Genomic DNA, 10,136 nt, shown 5'->3' on the forward strand with positions numbered 1-10,136 from the left:
AAGAGTGTCGGCCTTTAGTCACCATTACTTGTCTCTCTCTCTGTTGTTTGTCGGTCTGTCTCTGTGTTGTTCGTGTCTGTCTCCCTGTCTGATCCCGACCAAGGCCTCGTAAGCCAGGCCGGTAAGTATTATTTTTTTTGGATACGCCCACACCTGGTCCACTAGTTGGGTGTTGCACTAGTTGGTGTGTGTGTGTGTGTGTGTGTGTGTGTGTGTGTGTGTGTGTGTGTGTGTGTGTGTGTGTGTGTGTGTGTGTGTACTGTGTATTCTGTGAATTCTGTGTTGTCTATTACAATAAAGTTCAATCATTTTATTTGAGCCAAGAACAGCCTTCGCGTTTTTATTTAATTTCCTCTTGAATAACAGGACAGTGACAGTATCATCCATTGAATGTGATTGTGAAAACCAAAGCCAGAATCATTTACATTTACATTTATTCACAAAACACATCTTTGCTGCTCAATTTGAAATTTGTTTTATTCACTTGTGCTGCACAGATGTAGTCTCTCAAATAATTGAGGTTACCATAAAAAAGGAGGAGAAACATGATGGGGGTCTAATTTACAGTTATAGACTGTTAATAATAATAACTTTAAATGTAGCATATGATATTTTGAGTTAATTGTTTGAATATTGTATTATATTCATTTCATCATATTAAATGCATTCATGTGCATAATTGCATAATAACAGTGTTATGACTTAGGTGATTTGTATGGAAGTAGAGTTTGTGTGTTAAAAATGACTGCGCTACCCAAATGCATTGCATGTATGATGTATACTTCCGGAATGCGCTACGAGACGAGAGAGCAAGCGAAGATGCAAGCGATATTGCCACAGAATCGGTACGATTCCCGCAAGAGACATGAAAATTAAAGTGATGATAAACCTTGCAATGAGTGCAGAACTGAGTGTAAACAATGTTGAGAAGATAAGAGAGTAGATAAAAAAATATATAGTGTAAGTTCTCCTCCTTTTTTCCTCCTTTTCTTTCTCTCTTTCCCCCCCTCTTTCCCCTCTCTTTTTCCCTTTCCCCCCCGCCGGGCAGACCCTTTTGCCCCTTTTTCTGAGAGGGGTGCTGTGGCTTGGACTGTCATAGTGACTGTCTAGTTCACAGAAGAGGCAGTGTTCTAATCACATCAGTAAGTTGTATAATGTAAGTAACCTACTCAATTGGAATTCCTTTAGCCGCCAGCTCTGATAGCTTAACACATGATCGGGTCACGCTACATGAGACCTTTTTCATTGGTGTCTTAAGTAAACATTACCATAGGGGTACTGTGGCTTAGCTGGTGAAAGCGCCTGTCTTGTAAACAGGAGACCCTGGGTTCAACTCCCAGCAGTACCTACACTTTTTGCAACAGCATCATCTGGTGTAGATGTGATAAAAGTGTTTCTTGCAGTTAAAAAAAACGGAATTGTCCTAACTGGCAATCTTGCTTGTGGTTGTAAGCTTGCAATCCATCAATGCAATAGACTTTCCATCAATGAAAACGGCGGCAGGCAAGCAAAATTCTCTATAAAATGTATGATACCCTAGTGCCAACTAATGACCTATTTGTCCCTTCTATCGTTAAGCAAAGCTTCAGGAATCGGTTTTACAGATGTACAATTGAAGTAACACAGGGGACTTCTCTCAACGGCAAAGCGTATGCTTCTCATGTAGAAGGCCTGAGGTTCAATGCCTGCCGTCTCCAAGATGTGATCAAAGCTAGCTTCAGTCCATTTGAAGACTATTTCAAAATTAGATCAAGCAAGGCTTAACCTACCCTAAGTGTTCCAGACTCTTCCTGTTCCAAAAAGCCAGAGACTTGGAACTCTACAAGTGTGTTGTCGTGGCCGTACCTGCCGGTTTTCGGACCGCCTCCGAGGTCCGAACACATTACAAAAGGTCAGAACAAATCCGAACGAGGTCCTAACATGCTCCTAACCAGGTCCGAACATATTCCTTCAGAGATCAAAGAGTTTCGAATGAGATCCGAACACAGTTCCGAACAGTATAGGTCACGTGTCGCGGGAGGGGCGGGAATATACGATGAACATCGCGTTAGAGTGGCTGCCATTTTTTCCACCGCTTACGGGAGATAAAACATCGGTAGAAAGGTAATAACGTATTTATTTGTCGTATAAACGAAATAGTTGTGCCAAGTTTCATCCCCTCCGGTAATGGAGTCTTGTTATGTGCTTGAACAGCGCAAACAGGTGTATGAAACAAGTTTAATTGTGCCAAGTTTAATTATTAACAATAATGATCCTTTAGTTTGCCTGCTTTTATTTTGTGAAGCACTTTGTGCTACAATGTCTTCGTATGAAAATATTGATTGATTGAATAATACAAATAATGATGATAACATTAATATTATTAGAACTTTATTTGTATAGTAATAAAACAGTAATGCAAAACATACCTACCCACCTACAAACATACATATATAAATACATACACATGTATCATTTCTACCAATCTGTCTGTCTGTACACACACATAGCCTAGCTCGACATTAACCTGTTTTACATTTGATGTTTGCAGATGAAGGAAGCAAAGCCTGATTCCTATTGGAGGGATGTATGCCTTAAGTATGCTCGGGGCCAATTCCATTTTACCACAGGCAAAAAAAAATGTTGCTTATACGCGTGAAACGCGTAATACGCGCGTAAACCAATGGTTCCCTATGGAAAAAATGGCGATTTTATCTGCGAAGTACGCGAGATACGCGTCTGGTGTGGCCGCACCTTAAGTTGCACTATTAGTAGATGGTTAGTTGATATTTGACAGAGCTTGTTCAACAGATAAGAAACAAGGATTCAAATAACTGTCTGTTAACTATAAGTTGCACTATTAGTAGATGTTGTTTTGTACACGTGGCATGCATTCAACTAACTGTCAGTTAACTATTAGTTGCATTATTAGTAGATGGTTAGTTGATATTCAACAAAGCTTTCAACAGATAAGAAACAAGCATTCAACTAACTGTAAGTTAACTACACGTTGCGCTATTAGCTGATGTTTAGTTGATATTCAACAGTGAGTTAGTTGATACTCTACAGAGCTTGTCAACAAATATGTAACATGCATTCAACTAAGTGTTAGTTAACTATAGGTTTTTTTTATTTTGTTAATTTATTTTTACAAAAACTGTCTGCAACAGACATTGTGCTTTTTACTACATGTTCTTTACAATTATTCATCAGTTGAGTGTCAACTTCTAGTAAGTTGACTATCAACTGCTATATGTATATATATATATCTGCTATTGCAATAATGCAACTAATAGTTAACTGACAGTTAGTTGAATGCATGCTACGTGTACAAAACAACATCTACTAATAGTGCAACTTATAGTTAACTTACAGTTAGTTGAATACATGTTACATATCTGTTGATATAGTTCAGTTGATTGTCAACTCAATTAACTGTTGACATGCAACTGAGTATCTACTGATGGCTTGTTGAGTGTTAACAGTGGACTATCAAACTAAAGTGTTATTATAACAAATATATTATTATTATTATAACTTTATTCAAGACACAGGAAGGTCCACATAGACAGCACACTACATATATATACACATATACACATCTATATATACGCATATAAATACACACACACACACCGGCTGTAGCTGTGATAGAGGCCCGGCTGTAGCTGTGATCTCTCCGTGTCTCTCTCTCCCGCAGCACGCTGACCATCTACGGCATCAGCCAGGACGACGACGCCATCTACCAGTGCATCGCCGAGAACAGCGCCGGCTCCGCGCAGGCCAGCGCCCGCCTCACCGTGCTGTGGGCCGACGGGCTCCGCGGGGCCCCCACAATGGTGCGGGCCCAGGCGTTGTCGCCCGGCGCCATCCAGGTGTCCTGGAAGGAGCCGGAGCAGAACACACAGGACATCATCGGCTACGTGCTGCACATCCGGCGGTCCTCAGGTCTGGACCACACACACGCACATGTGCATACACACACACACACACCAAACATGTGCATAGCACACACGCACACACGCACACGTATATGTCCACACACGCACACATACAAGCTTCGGGTCCAATGTTTCCAGAAGCAGGATGAGTATATCTTGTGTCACTCTGAGAGATATCAACATTTGTTATCTAGTTTAGTTAAGCAATTACGTATTTAACTAATATCTCATGACTTTTACAGATGACAAAACCGAAGGCAATGGGAGAATGTCCCATTTGTCGGAAAGCACTGACATTCGTGGCAAAGCATCTGAGGGAGATCCATTGCCTCCAGAACATCCGGGAGAGGGGCATCCTAAACAACCTGGCCACAGGCAGGACATTGATCCCCGCCGGACCCTGCCCCCTTCCCGGATGTTCGCCCCATGTCCTCTCCGTGGAGAAACATCTTAGAACTCATAATGAGCTTCGCAAGGGAAACCTGGATTGGGAGATCAAGGCCCTCAAGCACTCTACGGCTGTCAACCAGCTGGCGGCCTTGAGGGCCACTCATCCACATCCTCCCATGGTGAGCACGCTTGACCAGACGGAGGACCAGGCGCAGCAGGTTGACCCGGAGGCGGGAGTACGCATGTGCCAGAAGCGCACTTGCGTCAACGCCCGCCTCCGGGTCCGTGAGCAAGATAGGGATCTGGCAGACCTCCGTACTGTGAGTGAAAGAAAAATACATGGCAATTATGCTTTCCATGATCAATTTATTTCAATAAATCAATAATTACAGTGTCATTAATTTGCTGTCCTGTTTTCTCTTGCTATTTGTTTTTTCTTTGTGCAGAGGTTGGTCCAGCTCCAGGCCAAGCGCCGACCTCGACGTGAGTGAATGAAAAATACATAGCACATGTACATTCTTTCCATGATCTATTTATTTCAATAAATTACAGTACAGTGTCATTAATTTGCTGTCCTTTTTTCTCTCGCTGTTTGTTTTTTCTCGCTGCAGAGGCAGCCCCAGCCCCGGCCCCAATACTGTTCCCGGAGGAGGAGGAGGAGGAGCCTTGGTCCCTGGAGGAGGAGGAGCCTTCGTCCCCGGAGGAGGAAGCCCCGGCCCCGGCCCCTGCCACAGCCACGGCCACGGGGGAGGAGGAAGCCCTGGCCCCGGCCCCTGCCACAGCCACGGCCACGGGGGAGGAGGAAGCCCCGGCCCCTGCCACAGCCACGGCCACGGGGGAGGAGGAAGCCCTGGCCCCGGCCCCTGCCACAGCCACGGCCACGGGGGAGGAGGAAGCCCCGGCCCCTGCCACAGCCACGGCCACGGGGGAGGAGGAAGCCCTGGCCCCGGCCCCTGCCACAGCCACGGCCACAGGGGAGGAGGAAGCCCCGGCCCCGGCCACAGCCACAGCCACGGCCACGGCCAAGTGCCCTAAGCGCAAACTCCCGTTTGGCACTCTTGGGGTGAGAAGATAATTGATTAGTGTAATACATAATCATTTTGCCCAAGGCCAAAGTATGTAACTTAATCATGTCTTGTTATTGTTTTTCTCTCTACCCAGAAAAAAGGCAAGCAGCAAAAGAAATATGCTGCTGCTCAGGAGGAGGAGGAGGAGGAGGAAGAGAGGGAGAAGGATGGAGGAGGAGGAGGCACCAGGGATGTGGTGAGTGGGATGGATTAGTTCATCAATAATTTTACAAATCTTTACCAAGTGTATAACCAATGAGGAAATGCGGTCATGCAAAAGTGGTGTTAATTATGTTTGTTTTTCGCGCAGTCGGCCTCACGGGTGTTGCTGTCCCTGCTCAAAGGGAAGAGCAGGGGCTCAACACTGAGGAAGTTAAGGTTTGGGACCTCCATGGGTAAGAAATAACACATTGCGTATTTGTGCAGGTGTGTCAAGTGTTTTCACGCTACATTCCTCATCATGTGTTGCATCTTTACAGACACTTACCTTGAGGAGTATGCACAACACCTATCCTGCCCGGAAGGGACAAATAAAATGAAGGAGAACAGCGTGTCGAAGGCCAGCCGAGCAAAGGTTTTCCTAAAATTCTTGACGCTCGGCTGGCCTTCCATAAAATATTGGACTTGGCAATTCCTTTTTAATGTCCCCCTAATAAAGACGTAAGTAGTGAATTTTTGATGATGATAATGATGAAGTAGTACTCAAAACATATGACTGAGACTAACTACAGCCTGGTCTTTCTACAGCTACCCTGCTACGCTGAGAGCGGCTGGCCTGGCCCCGACCACAATCGTTTTGTATGTGGGACAGGCAATCTCCTTCATGGATTATTTCAGAGATAACCCGGCTAAATACTCCCGGGTGACCAACGGCCAGCTGGTCATGGTCACCCGGGAGTTGAGAAAGCTGATGAAAGACCTGAACAGGAACGTCCTTGGCCACCAGTCCCTGGTGAAACAGGGCAAACAATTGAGACTGGTGGTCAAGGAGGACCTGGCCAAGTGCCAGCTCCTGGCCAAGGAAAAGATCCCCTCTCTACTCGGTGAGTCTGCTCTCTCTCTCTCTCTTTCTCTCTCTCTCTTTTCTGTGCCATAAAAGCTTCTCATTGTCCTTTCCTATTTTTAACTCATTACAGCGGACATGAAAGCGGTGGACCCCAGGGACCCAAAGACCCGCTGCAGATTCTTTGGGTTCCTGGTGGCCTACCTCTCTTCTATTTACGGGCACAGGTCGGGGGTGCTGACCCAAATGAGGGTGAAGGAGGTCCAGGACGCCATCGGGGACAATGAGAAGGGCTACCTCATCAATGTAAGTATCCTTTTACTCACCTTGGGTCCTTTTCTACAGGCCCCAAGTTGAGGGGGGGGGGGGTGGCTCTGTTGCACACTTACGAATTGGCTGACATCTCTGCCTCCTATCTTTGTCTTCTGCAGGTCATGGAGCACAAGACCGTACGGAAATTTGGGGTGGCCCAGGTCTATCTGGACGCAGACGAGTACGGGTGGTACAGGGAGTGGCTCCGCCTGCGGCTGCGCTCCCTGCCCAAGAACTCGTACTTTTTCAGGTGTTCGTTTTTTTGTTACACAGGAGGTGCTGCTGGGTCTGGTGGACCCACTGCTTTTTAGGCCTTTTAATTCAACATAATCTAACTTTTTTTTTAAATACTCACCAAATGGTTACTTCAACCCAATTGCAAGTAATATAAACAACACATTTGTTAAATTTGTTCCCTTTACCTTTGTTAAATCACATTTATGAATAGAGGTGCCACTCGTTTTTTTTATTTTCGTATTAGCATGTAATAAAATAAGGAAATGCATCATAAAACAGGCATAACTGGGAAATTATCAACATCATTAGAAATAAGTCAAGGGGCACTTACGAGTCAATGGGCACTTGCTAAAAAGCGCCCCTAAGCTTGAAAGTATCCCGCCCGCACTTCGGGGCACCCGAAGCGCCACCCTGTGGAAGTTTAGGGAATAAGTTTCCCGAAAAATTCGGCCGAGCCGATATCCCTATCTATCCTGGCCCCCCTGAAAACCCGCTCAGTCTCATTCACCCACACTGCTCCCTGGTTCACTCCTCATCTGCGCCAGCTCAAAGCCACTGGTCGTCGACTGGAGCGACTCTACAATAAGACTCAACTCACTGTACACCGCCAAATGTATTCGGACCACCTCCATCACTACAAGAATGCCCTCACCACTGCCAAAACCTCATACTACTCCAACCTCATCAACACTGGTACAGGCAACAGCAGAGTCCTCTTCTCAACAGTCAGCCACTTACTTCAGCCTCCTAAATCCCTCCCTCCAGACATTTCCACCACCCAATGCACTGCGTTCCTGGACTTCTTCAGCTCTAAAATCAACACCATTCACCAACAACTGGCCTCATCTCGCACCCCCTCTGATGACCCACCCTGGATGATCACCTCTGGCCAACCTCTCATCAGCTCCCTCTCTGACTTCACCCCAGTAACAGAACAGACCGTTTCAGAACTCATCCGCAAAGCCAAAACCACCACCTGTCAGCTCGATCCTCTTCCCACCTCCCTTGTCAAAGCATGTCTTCCGTCCATCTCCCCCATGATCACCAACATAATTAACTCCTCCCTCACTACTGGTACTGTACCCCCCACTCTCAAGCTGGCTGCCATCACTCCCATCCTGAAAAAACCTGGTGCTGACCCAACTGACCTTAACCATTACCGGCCCATCTCCAATCTCCCTTTCATCTCCAAAACACTTGAAAGGGTGGTTGCCGCACAACTACAGTCCCACCTCGACAAAAAAACAATCTCCACGAACCGTTCCAATCTGGCTTCCGTCCAAAACACAGCACTGAAACAGCCCTAGTCAAAATCACCAACGACCTCCTCCTTGCAGCCGACTCTGGATTACTCACCATTCTCATCCTCCTCGATCTCAGCGCAGCATTCAACACCATCTCCCACCCTCTGCTCCTGGACCGCCTGGCTGGCATTGGGATCACTGGTGCTGCACTCTCCTGGTTTACATCCTACCTCACCGGCCGTCAACAATTTGTTCAACTAAGCAACCACAAGTCTGGGTGTTCAGGTGTCTCACTGGGTGTCCCCCAGGGGTCAGTCTTGGGTCCACTCCTGTTCACCACTTACCTCCTCCCGCTGGGCACACTCCTCCGTCACCATGGGGTCCATTTTAACTGCTACGCTGACGACACACAGGTCTACATCTCCACCAAACCCACCGCTGCCATCCCCCCCACCTCCCTCATCACGTGCCTGGAAGAGATCCGGAGCTGGTTGAGCAGGAACTTCCTGAAACTCAATGGAAACAAGACCGAGGCCCTGCTCATCGGATCCAAATCCACCCTCACTAAATCACAACACACCCCAGCTCCACTCATAATCATCGATGGATTCCCAGTACCCTTCTCCTCCAAAGTCAAGAGCCTCGGCGTCATCCTGGACAACACCCTCTCATTCGCACCCCATATTCACAACATCACCCGGACTGCATTCTTCCACCTCCGCAACATCGCCAGACTCCGCCCATCACTGACCCAATCCAGCACTGAAATCCTAGTTCACTCATTTGTCACATCACGCATAGACTACTGCAACGCCCTCCTCACCGGACTCCCCACCAAACTCATCAACAGACTGCAGATCATTCAGAACTCGGATCATCACCCGCACCAAATCATCTGACCACATCACCCCTGTCCTCATCCAACTTCACTGGCTCCCAGTACACTACTGCATCCAATACAAAACCCTACTCCTCACCTACAAAACTCTCCACAACCTAGCCCCCAGTTACCTCTGCGACCTCCTCCAAGAATACACTCCCTCGCTCTCCCTCCGCTCAACCTCTGCTGGACTACCATGTATCCCCACATCACGACTCACTACAATGGGTGCCCGGTCATTCAGCTGTTCAGCACCCAGGCTCTGGAACTCCCTCCCCCCACACATAAAACAGTCAGACACCATTACAACCTTCAAGTCACAACTCAAAACTCACCTGTTCAAACTCGCACACAACGTCTAACTGATCACTGTTTTGATTGTTTGTTTGTTTTGTTTTGTCTTGTTTTTGTTTTAATTATTTTTTGTTTATTATGTTTATTCATTTATTTTTTCCACAATGTCTTGTTTTTTTAAACGATTTATGATGACTAAATGCTCTGTAAGGTGACCTTGGGTGTCTTGAAAGGCGCCTCTAAATTAAATGTATTATTATTAGATACTGCATGTAATGGCTGTGCGGTATTCCCAATGTTGAAGCACGATGCTTCATTTAAAGACAACGTGGCCAGCACTGGTCAAACGTCGGCCGCCTCGCTGGCCGACCCTACGACCGGGCCAAAAGAAACATTAACTCAGACGACCACATCACTCAAGGAAACAAACCTACAGGTACAACAGAGGAGCTTTGAACCTTTATGAGGACATATGGGATCACATTCCAAATCAGCACGCTTGAGCCTCCGTTTGTTCAGAGGCGTGCAGAACCCCTAGTGCTCGTTTGACACCAAACGCAAGTTTTACCCACTGGGGGACCATAGGCAGGCTAGGGGAACTCATTAATGTTAGAAAACCTTGAAGTGAGATTTTCATGCCATGGGACCTTTGACATTGTGTTGATTCTTGGACTCTGATACCTCAGATTCAGAAATTGTGATCACATCCAGGAGCAGTTCAATTAAATGGGGCTGACACTGTGGTATGTTCATTTTTTTACTTTTTTTTTTTTTTTGGGGCTTTTTTGA

General features: G+C 46.5%; 1 non-coding gene across 1 annotated transcript; it reads left to right on the forward strand.

Moving 5' to 3' along the window:
• Positions 1-1,274: 1,274 nt before the first annotated feature.
• trnat-ugu (transfer RNA threonine (anticodon UGU)) lies at positions 1,275-1,348 on the forward strand. Its single transcript has one exon. It is a non-coding gene; the product is annotated as a tRNA-Thr (tRNA).
• Positions 1,349-10,136: the final 8,788 nt, after the last annotated feature.

Source organism: Gadus chalcogrammus, chromosome 5, assembly GCF_026213295.1.
Source record: "Gadus chalcogrammus isolate NIFS_2021 chromosome 5, NIFS_Gcha_1.0, whole genome shotgun sequence".
Taxonomy (NCBI): Eukaryota; Metazoa; Chordata; class Actinopteri; order Gadiformes; family Gadidae; genus Gadus; species Gadus chalcogrammus.